Source organism: Triturus cristatus, chromosome 11 (genome assembly GCF_964204655.1).
Source record: "Triturus cristatus chromosome 11, aTriCri1.1, whole genome shotgun sequence".
Lineage (NCBI taxonomy): Eukaryota > Metazoa > Chordata > Amphibia > Caudata > Salamandridae > Triturus > Triturus cristatus.
This window is the reverse complement of record NC_140594.1, coordinates 287,569,015-287,582,100: the sequence shown is the minus strand read 5'-3', so window position 1 is coordinate 287,582,100 and position 13,086 is coordinate 287,569,015. Positions and strand designations below refer to the sequence as shown.

The 13,086-nt window shown below is 44.4% G+C and overlaps 1 protein-coding gene across 1 annotated transcript in view; it reads left to right on the top strand.

Annotated features, from left to right (window-relative positions):
* Positions 1-13,086, top strand: part of CABP7 (calcium binding protein 7) — a 643,042-nt gene that overhangs the window by 617,783 nt on the left and 12,173 nt on the right. The window lies entirely within an intron of this gene.

Genomic DNA, 13,086 nt, shown 5'->3' with positions numbered 1-13,086 from the left:
AGGTCGACAGGCTTGATGTAAGGTGTAATTTATATACATGTTGCATTTATACTTGCTTGCTAGGTATGCGCTGTCTTGCCGGGCAGTCGGTGCAGTTAGTGCACCATTCCTGCTGCGAGCTCCTGCTCATGTTTGAAGTAAGCCTGGGCGTAGTTTGCGGAGGTGCAAAAAAATCCCTGCCGTCCACAAGTGGCGGAGTGCGTTAGATAAATGCCATTTGCAGTGCTTTTCAGTGCCAGGTGCTTGTCCGCACTGTACAATCATCGCGAACGACACCATGCACAGCGCAAGTGGGTGCTGCTTCCTTTCTGCCGTTCGAGTAGATGTTTACCCGAGCTGCAGTTTTCTCAACGTGAAAGGATAGTTTCTCAACGCGAGAGGTCGCAAACATATGCGACCACGTGCAATGAGAAATCTGACCGCCCACGTTGAGAAATCTCGCTGGGAGATTGATTCTCCAAGCTCACGCTCTCCAACTTGATATTGAGGATTGCGAATGAGGAAAAATCTTGCCGGGAGGTGGATTTTCCGCACTCGCCAACTTGACGCTGACGAACGCGAGCGAGGGAAAAAACTCGCAGAGCAGAGTTTTTCAGAACTCTGCGAGCTCCGCGTAATACGGAGTGTGGAAAACTCCGCAAACTCGGCGAGCGGAGCAGAGTTCAATGCCGAGGCTTAGTTTGAAGCTGGGGTGGAGGGAACAAGCTAGACAGAAGAGACTGGTGATACGGCGCTCCCACCTCGGTCAGGTGGTACAGAGTGCGGCTGGGGAAACAGCAGCACAGTTTGCCTGGAGCCAGAAGTTTTCTTGTGGGATGAAAACGGTTCCCCACCCAACATATAACATAACCGCAAAGATTGTCTATGAGGGTGAACGCTGTTCTTGATGACTACCAACCAGTACTGCTGCACGCAGAATAATCTTGAGAATCCGGTGTAAGAGGAGGTCCTCTGGATTTCCAGGGGAGACCTGTAATCTTTAATGAAGCAGGCTGTTGATGCTGTACTGAATGAGACTGCTGCTAAAGGGCCAGAACAAACTCAGCAGAGGAACAGGAGTTGGGCCCAAAGGGACGCTATGTTCAAGGGACATTTCTTCGCGAAATAAAAGCCCTCATTAGGGATGTACTGGGTTTTGAACAAACACATCAGGAAGAGGATGAATATTACGCACAGTACAACACTCCTGCTGATAATCTGCTACTCCATGATGTGATAGGGAACATAATTGTCAAGGAGTGGAAAGATGTAGACAAGGCGTCAATTCCTCGTTTTAAAAAAAATAAAATGTACACACTGAAATATTTAAGGAACAGTATCTGCAGACAACAATAGTGAACAGAGTACTCTTGTCAATGGCTTCTACTGGCTTACAAGGAATTTATGGCCCAGTTTTTGTTGGATATTTCATTCGATAATCTCTGGCCAGTCGTCTCCTCTGCAGGAGCAGCGGTTCAGCGAGGAAGCTAAATGACATGATACAGAATTCTGCTGACAAGAAAAAAATCTTGAGGCCATTCAAGCTTTTTTTCAGGGGAAAAAAACAATTTTCAAAAGCAGATAATGCAATCTCAAAGGAAAGCAAAAATATTTTTCATGCTCGACCTGAGGCCGGGCCCTAAATTGGCGAGCAAATCACAGATAAAGACCTCTCAAAACTAAAAGCAGCAAAAATTACTATAATAAAGTGGGAGGAAGGCTACAAGGTTTTTTCCATCAACTGTCGGGAAGTGATAGTAAGGATTCTTGGTTCCTCTCAGTTATAAAAAGGCACTACCTCTTACAATTGAAGCAAGAACCCCCAACAACGTGGTTCAAATGTACACCATTGCCGAAAGACCCATTAAGAGACTCCATGTAACAAGGCATTCAGGAGCTAATTTTCAATAGTGTGGTGGTGCATGTTCCACAGAGCCAACAGGAGTATTATCCCATTGTTTTGAGGTCCAAAACAAGGCAACACTTTTCGACCAGTTTGTGACCTCCAGGAACTAAACACCTTTATGTCTCTAGAGACTTTCAGAATGGTAACACTCCAAACCATAATCCTACTGATTTCAAGTGGTGACCTCTTAGCAACCCTGGAACTACAGGACACCTTCTTTCATGTCCCCATTGATCCACACAGTCACAAGTACCTGAGGTTTGAGACAACCACAACCAATTTCAAGCAATCTCGTTCAGCCATTGCACTTCACCCATTGTTTTCACAAAGGTACTAGCACTAGTGGTCGCAGCACTACCGTTGAAGGAGATATCTATTTTTACCTTTCTTGAAGATTGGCGTTTGTGAGCTTCCTCCTTTTCTAGTCCGCAGCAGAATGTGAATACGGTTGGCAGCTTTCTTCAGCATTTACATCAAATCATCAACCAGATGAAGACACAATTACCACCACAGGAAGTAACTTTTATAGGAGCGGTCTTCAACACTGAAGTGGGGAGCAGAAAAGAATCATATCTCTCCAGTTAAACCTGTGTCACCTTACGTGGCAGCAGCAGGGTCAGGCTCAGATTTGGCTAAAGTTTCAGGGTTTCATGGCAGTGGTCGCTGCATTAGTCCATTGGGCTTGTTTTCACCTGAAACCCCTGGTCATTCACCTCTTGAGTTGATGGGATCACACATCTCAAGATTTTGAATACATGATTCCAGTCAACCAGGATAATGGTCGTACACCAGTCCAACTAAAGGAATCCCTTTTCACCTACCTTCCCCAACATCTGTTAACAACCAATGCCAACCTTTGAGGTTGGAGGCTATGTATATCTGGATCAGGAGGTAAGCGGCTAATGGTCACCCATGCAAAGGAATTATGTGTCCAATTGGAGGGAACTTGTAGCAATATGGCAAACAATCCAAGCTTTTCAATCTCAATTGGAGTGGGTGAATTTGGTAAGGACGGACAACCAGGTGGCAAGTTGTAATATATATTGCCAGACAGGAACAAAGTGTTGGCTTCTCCATAATCTATCGAAAAGCATGTTATCCTCAGCAAAGCAACATCTGTTGGAACTGGGGGCAGTATACATCCTGGTAAGGCACATTTTCCAGCAGATTCTCTGAGTCACAACATGCCTTCTTCGTTGAAGTTCCATATTATCTCTCCTTTACTTCCAACAGATATGCAGTCAGTTTGGGCACCACATGATAGATCTCTTTGCATCTCTGGGAGACACAATGCTTCCACAATTTTGATTGGAGACATGGTACCTTCATGCATATGCAGTGGACACCCTACCAGTGGTGTGGCTAGACCAGTTATTGTATGGCTTTGCTCCGATTCCTCTCCTCCCATGGGTGCTGCACTAATTCAAGAAGATAAGTTGGTGGTCTTCTTGTAGCTCTATTTTGGCCAAGACATCCCTGGTTCCCCCATACTATGCAAATGGCTCTCGAGGATCCTTTTCATCTTGCACTCGACCCTTGTCCACTTCAATTTCCCAAGGCAATTAAACCTGACCAGCATCAAGTTGAAAAGAAAAGATAAGAACATTTAGGTTGCTGTTTTATATATAAATATATATATATATATTTTTTTCTTATTGCCACCTTCAATGCGCAGCTACATACTGTGTTCAGAAAGCATTTTGCTGACGCAGCAGACATCGGGCCAACAAATGAACAAAGAACATTTAGGTTGCTCCAGGCTGGTGACCAAAGGCATTGAGGAGTCAAGAAGACTGTTCACTTTAGTTCATAGAAAATGTGCAGACATTCTTTTCAGTCAAAGTGCAAGGGGAGAGCTGAAGCCCCGAAGTGAATAGATACATTTAAAATTCTAGAATTCTTAAGAGATGGGTTCCTCAAATGTTTGTCTCCTGCCAATCTAGTGACTTAGTGGGCAGGAATCAGGGTGTTTAGCAGTTTTCTGACGGTTTTGCAGGAAAAAAAATCACCCTTAGCCATCTTTTTAAGATTTTTAGGTTAGGAAGGTATACTTATCACATTCTGGTACCGAACTGGGATTGGTCAGCATTGTTGAAGGGACTCCAGGAAGCTCCATGTGAGCCTTTAGAGTAGGCAAGATTTCCGTTATCATCAAAAGTGGTGTTTCTACTGGCAATCCTTCTGCTAGGAGAATGAGTGAGGCAACCACCGTGGTAGTCTCTTATCCTTATCTAAGTTTGTTCCCCCGACAGGGTGGTTATGAACCTAGACCCTAAATATAGCCCAAAGGTCAATTCTTAATATCATTGTTTCAGGAGTTAGTCCTTCCAGAATTACAATCCTCTTCAGGTACTGACATTGCTTTCTCCCTGTATGTGAGATGCTTATTAACATATTTATAGAGAACAAAATCTTTCAGAATTTCCAATTGTTTGTCTATTTAGTTTGGGATGGCCAACATAAAGAAAAAGGTCCCAGCTCCTACCATAAGCAGGTGGGTGAAAGAGGCTATATTGCAGGCTTCTAGATCAACAAACACTGAGCACCCACAGAATGTGGAAGGCCGATCAACAAGATCTATTTTAGCTGAATGGGCTGAGGCAGTGGGTGCATCCTTGTTGTAGACCTGCAAGGCGGCCAATGGTCGACTCCACAGACCTTTCTGAATCATTATCGACTACATTTAGTGCAGTCTTTTGAAAAGAATGTTGGTTCAGGTGTCATTAACACAGCAATAAATAAATTGTCATATATGTGATTAAAATATCGTTTAATTTAAGCATCCAAATTGGTGTTGATGCAAATGATTATGCTTGGTATATCCTGAACTATGTGAAGATTGGGACGAGGAGGACGGACGATGGGTAATGAAATAATTACTTACCAGTAATATTCATTACACTGAATCACAGTCCTCGTTCCAGTCCATTTCCTTCCCACCTCCCTTTATTTGCACCTCTTAGGAGATTGATTTCTGCTTGAGAATAAACAGGAGGTGGGAGGGGAAGTGTATCATTGTGCCTTACAGTAGTAATACAAATTGGACTAGCATCCTTTTTCTTCTTTGCTTACACAAAGTCCTGTCTGGTTGGTGGGACTCCTCAACTATGTGAGAATTATAACAAGGAGGGCTTTGATTCACAGTAATGATGGTTACCGTTAATTATTTCATTTACCTTCCGAGGAGTTGGTACGTGGATGCGGATTTGGGTGTTCAATTTTCTCCGAAATGGGGAAAAGAACAATGATTTGCACCCAATATTACCAGATCTGCATGTTATCCATGTGTTAGTCCTCATTCCCTGGAAACAACTCAATCATCAGATTTAGGTGTGGGGATAGTGTATGGCCATCTGTTATCCCCACACCAAAATCCAGGGAACTTATAATGAGAGCATTAGGCCTTCAGAATGTCCTTCAGATGGTATATATTACATATACATATTTTATAGCGTACATGATTATTCGATTAGTTACACTTGCAAACAACAATGACATCTAAATAACTATACCCACTCCTGAGCTCTGTCTTTTTAATATTTGCCATAGGTGTGTTAACTTCTTAGGGGCAGAATATTGACATCCTACCCTTAGCACTTGCTGGTGTGTTCATTGTTCTTATATGGCGACAGCATCTTCTTCTAGAGTGCTGCAGCTCTCATTAAAGGTACACTAGAGTCCCATAAGTATTATACTACTGGTTCATTCTGAGGATTTCATTATTTGTCCAATGGCCATACTCTATAATATTATGCCAGCAATGGAATGGTGTAATCTTGCTTTACATTGATCGCCCAGATTTGGAAAGTTATTGTGATGTACATTGATCTTATATGGACACACTAACTCCATCTGGCACTATTCAACTAAAAATGTTTGCTATTTCATAACATTTTTCCCTTTCCTCATCAAATACCCCTCACTTCTAATTCATCTCACTGTTACCCAAGGTTCTCTCTTCCATCCTCAACATCTGCATGCAGAGTCTCCTGTTAAAGTCCATGCTTAGAGATAATTGACATTTTAGCATGTAGATTTTACTAGAAACAAACATGCTAAGAAAAATATTGCCATGCTACCTCTTTCCAACATTCATATGCTACTGGGCACTAAAAACCCATTCCCTGTCAAATGAATCAACAAAGGAATGATCCCACCTATTTATTAGAGAGTAGAGTATCAAAATAAGTTTTTTAGGAACGCAGTCCATTAAACTATTCCATATATAGACATAACCAAAGGCTTAAGTCATAGCATTAAAAAGATAAAACACACACATTTTAAATCCACTAGTTAAAACAACAGTACTAAAATATCAACTGCAATTATTATATCTAATGTGCACATAGAACATAAAAACCTTAAAGCTACATAACGTGTGTTCCTATTATATTTCAATAAAACAGGCTTTAAAAATCAACGCCTTTCTCCAACATTAAGCCTAAAATCCAATCAAATGTGCACACTAGTACCTTTCAATATTTAAACCACAGTTGCAAAATGCACTTACTCTAAAATTCACATTGGGTGATGTAATACCATATGATACCCGGTCTACATTTAAAAATAGTATTTTGCAAGCCAGGATCCAGTAGACCAATAGTGTAAGGATATAATTATAAATACTCACTATGCCTTGATTCCATTAAGTGGATAACTGATATTTTCGTACCTAGATACCTATAGTCTTCTTCTCTAGATAACATCTTCATTTACATGTTCACGTCCATCCATGACATTTTTAAGGGCGATTCTATAGCTGGACCTCTGACCTCTGGTCTGAGACCTGCTGTCTCCCCAGCAGATCCGTTCCGCTGTACCTGCTGCTGACTCCGTCTCACTCCCTACTGGGAGGTGTTCTAGGCCACTGCTGCCCAGGTCCGTGATTGTGCTAGCTCTGCTGTTCAGGTTCTGGTTCTGTATTTTACTGTGCTGCCCCAACCGCCCAGGAGGAGGACTTGAGGACACACAAGCGCTCCCTCCAACTCTCCACCTCCAGCAACTTCTTCTCCACCACCGAACACCTCACTTCCAGGTCCAGACCAGCCCTAGAACCACACTTCGCGGCACCCTCGTCTACGGACCCCGCGCTTCGTTCGCCACCGCCATCGCTGACCTCATCACATCCCACACCATCTCCTCCATGGACTATATACTCGTCGGAGACCTGAACTTCCACCTCGACATGCCCAACTCCACCCCCCTGCTGGACAACCTCGCAAATATCGGACTAAAGCAGCTTGTCACCACGCCTACCCACAAGGCAGGACACACCCTCAACCCCATCTTCGCAGGAAGTAACAACATCCACTTCAGCCACACCACCCAACCCTCATGGACGGACCACCACTGCATACACTTCCACATCAACAAACACACGCTGCTCAAACCTGCACCACGCCCTCCACAAAGGAACTGGAGCAAAGTCACTGAGGATCAGCTCATCTCCACCCTCAGCCACGACGCCCCCAACCCCACGACCGTCGCCAACCTCGCAGCCAAAGAACTCCACAGATGGATCTCCAACTGCGCAGGCAAGCTCGCACCCCTACGTAACCCAGAAAGACAGCGCCCCAGGAATGCCACCTGGTTCACTGCTGACCTTCAAGAGTCTAGACGCACCTACAGACGTCTCAAGAAGAAAACCGGAAAACGCAGAAGACCGCACCACCTACAAGAATGCCATGACAGAATAGCACCATCGCATCAGATCCACCAAAAGGGCCTTCATCCTAAACAAGATCCTCACCAACGCTAGAAACTCCAAGGAACTCTTCAGCATCATCCAGGAATTCGCCAAGCCCGCTAGCGAAAATCAAGAGGCTCTACGACAACTTCAATGACCAGACACCCGACTCCGAAACCACTCCCCTTTCCAGCAACACCAGCCAGACCACCATTTCCTCCTGGACCCCTGTCACCACCGAAGTCACAATTTCAACCATGAAAGGCATCCACTCAGGTGCCCCCATGGACCCCTGCCCGCCGCACATCTTCCACAGAGCCGCCATCGCTCCAGAACTACAACGCACCATCAATGCCACCTTCAAGACCGGCATCTTTCCTGACGGCTGGAAACGTGCTCAAGAAGCCCTCAGCAGATCCCACAGACCTCAAGAACTACCGTTCCATCTCCCTCCTCCCATACGCAGCCAAAGTCACTGAGAAGACCAGACTGCGGAGTACCCCAAGAAGACCGGACAGAGGAGCACTCCAAGGGTCATCACTCAGCCCCACAATTTTCAACGTCTACATGGCCCCCCTCGCCACCATCGTCAGACAGCACGGACTCAGCATATTATCCTAAGCCGATGACACTCAGCTCATCCTCTCCCTCACCAAGGACCCCGCCACCACCAGGCTCCACTTCCAGGAAGGAATGAAGTACGTCGCATCCTGGATGACCAGCAACTGCCTGAAGCTCAACTCGGAGAAGACAGAGGTCCTCATCCTCAGACCCTCCCCCTCTGCATGGGACGACACCTGGTGGCCAACAGCCCAAGGCAGCCTTCCCACCCCCACTAACCACGGCCCAGAACCTCGGCATCACACTCGACTCCTCCCTCTCCATGACCCGACAGTTCAACGCTGTCGCATCCAGCTGCTTCAACACCCTCCGCATCCTCCGAAAGCCAATCAAATGGATCAACCCCAAAACACGATACACCTTCACCCGTGCACTCGACTACGGAAACGCCCTCTATGCCAGGATCAACAAGTCTCTGCTACTCAAGCTCCAGACCATACAGGACACCGCAGCCAGACTCGTATTCGGCATCCCTCGACACTGACATATCACCCAACACCTGCGGAACCTCCACTGGCTCCCCGTCAAGAAGAGAGTTACTTTCAAGATACTCACCCACGCCTAAAAATGATTCCACAACACCGGACCCCAATACCTCAACGAGAGAATCTCCTTCCACCTGCCCAAGAGAAACCTCCGCTCTGCCGACCTCACCCTTACCAAAACCCAACACATCCGTAGAACCAGAACAGGTGGAAAAGTATTCTCCTACATCCCAGCCAAGACCGGGAACGAGCTCCCGATCGACATCAGACGCGCCCCCTCCCTGAACATCTTCAGGAAGACACTCAAGACCTGGCTCTTCCACTGATCGGAGTTGCTTAACCCACCCCAGCACCTTGAGACCCTCGCTACAATTCCCCTGATTGATTGATTGATTGATTGGGAGAGTGTAAAGAGAGCAAAGCTTACAAATTCTTTAAAAACTTTTGAACATTTGCAGCCCACAGGAGATCACTATTTAAAACCTCCTTTTAACAACAATTTGACTTTTTGTCCTCACCATCCATTAAAGTCTGTTCTAAATTCTTAAACAAGTTTCATAGAGAAATAAAACTATGAAACAAGCTTCATTTCTATCCTAATTGCTTGAACCATGGACGATTCAGGGATACATAGCAGTCTTGCAAGACGTTGGCCTTTCAACCTATTTCATTCATAAAATCCGCTCATACAAAAGATCTCTATACCGTAGAGAAATTTTCTTTGAAGCATTACCTTAAAGGCTTTTAACACAGGAGTCATATCCTAACCACCACAGACCCTGTTAAACCTCCATAACCCAAGAACACAAGGAAGTGCTCTTGTTTCATATAGTTCAAATGGGAGTTTCACTCTAAGTTTGAACAAAAAAGGAGGCCAAGATACCTGTAGGAGGTGACACCCCCTACCCTGACACTATTAATGAACCAATGATGTTTACACTTTTTTAAGACCAGGGTCTCGGTTTTATCCTTCTTAATTACCAACCTTTTCTTATTACAGTATTTAGCTAAAGACTCTAGCTTCTTTTGTAACCCGAATGGCCTAACATTCATAATTACCAAGTCATCAGCATTTAGCAGGCAGGGGACCTGCTGACCTCCCATTTTAGGTCAGAATGCACACATCTGCAAAGATAAGAGGCAACTCTGATATATATATATATATATATATATATAATATATATATATTATCTACTGGCGGTCGCCAGTAGATAGTTATAGTTAGGACCGTGTTTCCATAGGAAATCTCAAAATTCTATTTTGAATAACTTTGGCGCTGGTTGACCAATCTTCGCGAAATTTTCAAAACTAATGGGGCGCTCCGCTCAGCTCCTACCCTGAAAGTCTCAGGGTGATTCGTCAAGCGGGGGCCGAGAAAAAAGGGGGTCCCAAAACGCGTTTTCCCCATGCATTTTTCCATAGGACCTTTAGTCGAAGGTACAGCCCGAACGGCTGAACAGAATTACTTGAAATTGGGCAGAGAAGTAGTCCTCGGGTCAGGGAAGTGCCTTTTGCAGGTCTGGTGTCAATCTGTTCAGTATTTCCTGAGAAAATAGCATTTAAAAGCATATAAATATCTAAACGCACGCTCCGTGCGCACGTGCGCGCACGGTGCCGTGCGCGAGCGAAAATCTGATTGGTTGTTAGATATCAGTCAACATTCGAATCGGTCGAAACCAGGAAGTGTCGGCCGCCATTTTGTCTCTCGCACTGAAAAGGAAAGGGGGAAAAAAGGTGGAAAATGTGAAAAGGGGGCAGGGAAGAGAGTTCCTGACCCCCTAGCCTTTGTCAGGGGGTCACAGAATGACCCCCATGGGTGAACTAAACATTTTATTTTTTTTTTATAAAAAATCGCGGGGTGCGCGCACAGTGCACGGTGTGCGCTGCGCACCGTGTTGCCCAACGCACGCGCACGGTGCGCGAACCGCACCGTGTGCCCAAAGCGCGCGCACGGTGCGTGAAGCGCACGTTGCGCACACGGTGAAAAACCTTAAAAAAATATATATATATTAATAAATACATAACTTAGCATTTAAAAAAACGTACAAATTCACTTAAAAAACCATAGGTTTCACACACGTTATAGTTAGGAATTAGCATTTAAAAAACCTTGCAAATTCACTTAAAAAACCATAGGTTTCACACAGGTTATAGTTAGGTGGACATTTCACTCGTAAAAAGCCAATGAAATTCCCCCGTTATAGTTCGTTCAGATAACTATAACTCGCGCGACCGCCACTCTATCACAAGGATGATGTCATGAGTGATGCCACTGACCATGTCATGAGTGATGTAATATGTGACGTCATGAGCAGTGGATTACGGGCGCGCGAGTTATAGTTATCTGAACTAACTATAACGGGGGAATTTCATTGTTTTTTTACGAGTGAAATGTCCACCTAACTATAACCTGTGTGAAACCTATGTTTTTTTAAGTGAATATATATATATATATATAACAACAACGGGTGTCCCCAATAAAGATGTCACTCCTGGGGGGGAATCCGCACACACACCTCCGGCAGCAGCTGTCAGCAAAACACCTCAGGTTCCAAATGCAAATGCCAAACGCGTTTCAAGCCGTAAGCCCTTGTTCACTGGCTTGCATTGACAACAGAGGCAGCATGAAGTTTAGGAACACCTTTATTCAATTAACACAGTCCCGCCCCAATGGGCGGCAACAGGCAAGGCATTGTGGTAATTGTAGTCCATATACCAGCGATGACTGCGGTTCCATCCAAACCCAAGTGGGTGTTGCTGCCCCCATTAAAATTAATCCTCAGTGGGATATCTACTTGAAAGTCATCATCCCCAGTGGGTGAAAGTCAAAGGAAAATCACTGACTGCTCACCAATGTACTCCGTAGGTGAGGCCCCCTCCAATTCTGTGTGTGCTCGCGGTTGCGGGCACAAAGAATCCGCTATTTAGAGCAGCGGGACATCTTTGCGGCCGGACCAGCCGCTATACAAAACAGCAGCGGGACATCTTTGCGGCCGGCCAGCCGCTATACAAAACAACAACGGGTGTCCCCAATAAAGATGTCACTCCTGGGGGGGAATCCGCACACACACCTCCGGCAGCAGCTGTCAGGATTCTTTGTGCCCGCAACCGCGAGCGCACAGAGAATTGGAGGGGGCCTCACCTACGGAGTACATTGGTGAGCAGTCAGTGATTTTCCTTTGTCTTTCACCCATATCTCTAATATCTCTAAATCGACACCCACGTTCTTCAAATGCTCCCACAGTATATCAAGATTTACCAAATCAAATGCAGCTTTGAAATCAACAGAGCAGCAAAAAAGGTTACTCACCCCTTCAATGGCCTTTTTTAAAACCACCTTGCCATGTCCGTATAAGATCCATAATGTCTAAGCTTTCTTCTAGATCGTTCAGTAATAATTTGGAGAACACTTTTAGACTCGCATTAAAAAAGGCTATAACTCAACTATAACTCAAAGGATCATGAGGACCCCCCCCCCCCTCTTTTTGAATATGGATTTTATGACTGCCCCCTTCCAGCTTGCAGACATGGTTCCTGAAGTTAACCACTACTAACCTAAATACATGATTAAATAGTGAAGCCCACCAGTCACTACTTACCTCAATAGTGAAGGAGGGCAAATTGTCTGGGCCAGCAGCCGTGGTCAACCTCAAAGTGATAATCGTTTCAGTAATCTTATTTATCGATATGCTATTTAGAAAATCCTCATCAAATGTATACCTAATAATGAAACGGTCAGTGACCTCATTACAATGTCTCTGTTCAAGGAACTCTAATCACTTGACTTCAGGAACCACACAGTTTATTTTTAGGATAGCCAAGTCTGCACAATCTTGTACTCACATCCAGAACTTTTTAACATTTTGAGACTGGATCACCTTTGTCATCTACTTCCACTTTTCTTCATAAAATGTACTTTTATGCTTAATTATTGACCTAAATTCTATTTTTTTTTCTATCGTACTCACTCATTGGATAACTATCTAAAGGCCCATCTTTCCCTGGTCTAATTTTACTCAATCTCCTTTTAAATGATTTTCAGTGAGTATCAAACTATCTTGCTCTTTTTTTCCCCTATAGTATCTCCTAATGTTAACGGCATATGTCTTCCTATATTCATCATCAATTTAAATACAAGTTTGTAATTGGGCGAATAACTCAATTTGTTTATCTTTAAGTTGGACTACACCTCTTAAAATACCCTTACCAATTACTGGTCTCAAAAGCACACTTAAGGGAAAGTGGTCACTCTCAGTCTCGTATAATACCCTAAAATCAAACACTAGGTCAAAGTGCCATACAGCAACATCAACGTAATCAATAGGGCAATTCTGTTTCCCAAATCTAAACGTTCTTTTTGCTGGAATATCTTCTTGAAATCTCCCGTTCCTGTCAAAGCTTGAGCTTTA